The sequence below is a fragment of the Pipistrellus kuhlii genome, unplaced genomic scaffold, assembly GCF_014108245.1.
Source record: "Pipistrellus kuhlii isolate mPipKuh1 unplaced genomic scaffold, mPipKuh1.p scaffold_m20_p_45, whole genome shotgun sequence".
NCBI lineage: Eukaryota > Metazoa > Chordata > Mammalia > Chiroptera > Vespertilionidae > Pipistrellus > Pipistrellus kuhlii.
Genome location: NW_023425546.1, coordinates 1,556,102 through 1,560,646, shown reverse-complemented (window position 1 = coordinate 1,560,646; position 4,545 = coordinate 1,556,102).

Genomic DNA, 4,545 nt, shown 5'->3' with positions numbered 1-4,545 from the left:
TGCTTTGGGAAACCAGGCTGTTTTGTGAATAAAACAAATGCATATTTGTGCCACAAAAAAGAAAGACAAGAAAGCACATCAAACATGAAACAGGATTGCTCTCAAGAAGAGACTCAAGGTTGTGGTTTAAGGACTTGTGAAGGGTGTCACCTCCTAGGTTCTTCACCCTTCAGCGTCTCTGCGGCTGGAGGGAGGGTGCTGCTGGCGAGAGAGGGGAAGCGCTGCATGGGGCGAGAGCTGGGCTCTGTCTGAGAGGAGAACAGGCCTTTCGTTGATATGCTGCATGTTGGCGTGACCGGCCATTAACTTCCCCACCTCATTCATTTCCATTACTTCAGCATTAAGCCCAGACATGCTCACTGAATGACACTACTGACATGTGTGGAGTGACATCAGTGACAGATTACACTCAAATTTATGCCAAGTGGGTTCTGTTAGTGTCATTACCTAACATTGTAAACAAGAAGGGGAAGGGACCACCCTGGCCATGTGGCTCAGTTGGTTGGGTGTGGTCCTGTGCCCTGAAAGGTTGCTGGTTGAATTTCGGGTCAGGAGCCAATTGATGTTTGGCTTTCACATTGATGTCTCTCTCTCTCTCTCTCTCTCTCTCTCTCTCTCTCTCTCTCTCTCTCTCTCTCTCTCTTTCTCCTGCTCCCTCACACTTCCTCTAACATTTAAAAATCTACACTAATAGCCGAAACCGGTTTGGCTCAGTGGTAGAGCGTTGGCCTACGAACTGAAAGGTCCCGGGTTCAATTCCGGTCAAGGGCACATAATTTGGTTGCAGGCAAATCCCCAGTGGGGGGTGTGCAGGAGGCAGCTTGTCGATGTTTCTCTCTCATTGACGTTTCTAACTCTCTATCCCTCTCAATTCCTCTCTGTAAAATCAATAAAATATATTTTAAAAAATAAATAAATAAATAATAAATAAATAAAAATCTACACTAATAAAAGAGAAACATGCAAATTAACCATCACTCTGATACACCCACCAGCCAATCAGGAGCGAGTATGCAAATTAACCCAACCAAGATGGTGGCAGCCACGGAGCTGGAGAGAGACTAGGAGGTTGTATTGCCACCAGTGATGGAGGAAGCCAAGCTTCCTCCCTGCCTTGGTGTCCCTGGCCTCTGCTCAAGGCTACAAAGTTTCAATTATAGAAGATAAATAAATCCCAGATACCTGCTTCCAGCCACCCCTGGCCTCTGCTCAAGGAGGCGCTGAAAAAAGAAAAGAAAAAAAGCCCCTTATCCAGGCTGGCCACACCCCCATGGGTTGAGGGTCCCTCCTGGGGAGCTTGTCCACTCTGTAAACATCCATCAGCCCCTCACCCAGGCTGGGCTGGCCTGAAAACCACCACAGGCCCCTTGCCCAGGTTTCATGCCCCAAAGGAACCCCCATCCTGATCTGGGGGCAAACCAGCCAGCCCCCACCTGTGTACCAGGCCTCTATCTGTACTAATAAAAGGGTAATATGCTAATTAGACTGGGAGATCTTCCAGGAGACCTTCCGGACATTCTTCTGGACAAAGTCATGGTGGTAGGGCCAACGTAGAGGCAGTTAGAGGCCAAGTGGAGAGGGTAGTTGTGAGTGATCAGGCTGGTTTGGGCGGGGCCCTTGGGGGTAAGCAGGCCAGCAGGGGGCCAGTTGGGAGCAAGCAGGTCATCAGTGGGGTGATCAGTTGGAGGTGATCAGGACAGCGAGGGGGGCAGTTTAGAGTGTGCAGACCAGCAAGGGGGCAGTTGGGGGCGAGCAGATCATTGGGGAGGGAAAGTAAGGGTGAGCAAACCAGAGGGGGGCAGTTGGAGGTGATCAGGCTGGCAGTGGCGCAGTTGGGGGCAAGCAGGCTGGCAGGCAGAATGATTAAGAGCAATCAGGCAGACAGGCAGGCAGGCAGGTGAGCGGTTAGGGGTCAGCAGTTCCAGATTTTGAGAGGGATGTCCGATTGCCATTTTAGGCCTGATCCCTGTAAACAGACAGTAGGACATCCTTTGAGGAGTCCCAGATTGGAGAGGGTGCAGGCCAGGCTAAGGGACCCCCACCCCCAGTGCACAAATTTTGTGCACCCGGCCTCTAGTAAATAAATAAATAGGGGAGGATAGCATTTTTTACACAATATGACACTGTGTTAGGAATGGAGTTGAATGTGTCAGGGAGATCAGTGTAATCACCCTGTTGGTATCTTATTATTATGGAGTGACTAAGTTAGCGCTATTTATTCAGTACTTTTGCTCTATTATTAATGTGCCTCTCAGAATATGGCTCTAATTTTGTGAAATAACTTAATTTTTGTTCTTGATTTTAAAAAACCTTAATTTCTGCCAGTTTGCTTTAAAAAACTCAGAAATTTGAATGAGAAGTTATTTAGATACAATTCCCTAAATTGTTTTAGCTCAGGGAAAAAGGTCCTTTTCTTGCTTAGAAATTGTCTTTTATTTCCCCTGAAAAATGATATGTTACAGCATAAGACCCAAATGACAGAAACCTCAGCGACCACCCAATCCAGACTCTCCATGCAACGCCTGAGTGAGCCGAGGCAGCGAGGAAGGTCAGGATGGTGGCAGGTGGCAGGGACGCTGCGGCAGCCGTAGCTTTCCATGGCCTGGCCGTCTCGCTCTCTGGCCTGTCTCCATGTGTGGCTCTGGGCTCAGGTTTAGGAGGGCCTGGGCCCTGTGGTTTGGTTTGCTCTGCGTGCTGGGTGCCCAATCAGTGCTCATGCTTCAGGGCATCCTTCCCAGCTTCTCTGCATGCGGGGCCCTGCATTGAGTGGTGTGCCTGATTCTCCCTGGCGGGGAGCAGAGCCCGGGCTCATACAAGATGGGGCTGTTATCTTCGCTGCCCTTTGCCGGGGCCCAAATCCTCCCTGTGCCCAAGCAGACAGTCATCCACCCCTGCTCCCAGCCCCAGGGCCAGAGCGCCATCAGACCCTCGGGACGGGCCGTGGAGCATGCCCTGTGTGAACTGTCCACCAGGGCTTGCTGCAGGCTGTGGGAGGGCAGCTTTTGCACTAAGTGCCAATCACAGGGAGGCGATGTATGTTGAGGGATGCCGTAGCTGTGTGTTATGCCGAATGGGCAGCCAGCCAGCTGAGGGAAGCCTCTCAGTCACCGTGCTTCCAAGTGGCAGGAGGGGTGGCAGGGACTGCGATGGGTTAGGTAATGTGGAAAATTAACTCCTCTCAGACCTTCCTCTCTGCTGCTGTGACTGTTTATTCCTGGAGACACATTGTGGAGGGAGCATGCGCTGTGGAATCAGACAAGCCCGGTTCCAATCCCACTTCCACCTTCACCCGGGACTCTGCCGTCCCCAAAGGGCCCCTCACGGCAGCGCCCCTTTGAGGTACCGATTTGTGGGAGTGGGTGAGGCTGTGTTTGTGGAACTTAGGACATAGTGTGAAACCTGGAAGCTGAGTGAAGCCTATCTATCTATCTATCTATCTATCTATCTATCTATCTATCGATTTTCAGAGAGAAAGGGGTGGGGGGAGAGAGAGAGAGAGAGAGAGAGAGAGAGAGAGAGAGAGAGAGGAAGGAGAGATAAACATCAGTGATGATAGAGAATCATTGACCGGCTGCCTCCTACATGCCCCCTACTGGGGATCAAGCCCACAATCCGGGCATGTGCCCTGACTGGAAACCTCGGGCCTCCTAGTTCGTAGGTTGATGCTCAACCACAGAGCCACCACAGCGGGCTGTGAAGTACATTTTGATGGTCTCTGGTGGGTCTTTATCTTGAGCGCCATTGGCCAGTTTCCCACAGTCTGCTATTTACCCTGCCACAGAGGCCAACCAGGAGGGCGGGGGTCCCGGGCAGAGAGAAATGTAGCTGGTTCTGAGGCCAGGGAGGCACAGCCAGGCTGGAGGACAGAGTGCTGTCCAGCTGGAAACTATTCTGAACATTCTAGGAGTCGGACATAGAAAGAAAGAGGTCAGTCCTGGCTGGTGTTGCTCAGTGGATAGAGATTTGGCCTGAGGACTGAAGGGTCCCAGGTTCCATTCTGGTCAAGGGCACATGCTCAGGTTGTGAGCTAGATCCCCAGAAGGGGGTTGCAGGAGGCAACCAGTCAAGGATTCTCTCTCTTCATTGATGTTTCTATCACTCCCTCTTTTTCCTTTCTGAAATTAATCCTATCTAATAAAGAGGGAATATAGTAATTGACCCTCATGCTGTTGCAAAGATGGCAGCACCCACCGCCAATAAGGAGGGAATATGCTAATTGACTGCCCCGCCCTCAAAGAAGGCAGCACCCATAGCCACAAGATGGCGGTGCCCAGTCCCCTCAGCCCCGCCCGGATGACAGGCTTATGGCAAGGCCAGGCCTGACTCTGCATGCCTGCCTTTGGAGTCCCCCAGTCCCCTCCGACCTCTAGCTACCCAGGGCCAGCATGAGGTGCAGTCAAGCCTCAGGTGGTGACTGCCCAGCCGCCCAGGGCTGCCCGAGACTCAGGTAACCAGGGCTGCCCGAGGCTTGTGCGGCTGGCAGTGGCAGCAGCAGAGGTGTGATGGGACATCGCCTTCTCCTGATCGCCTCCCACCCCTGAGGGC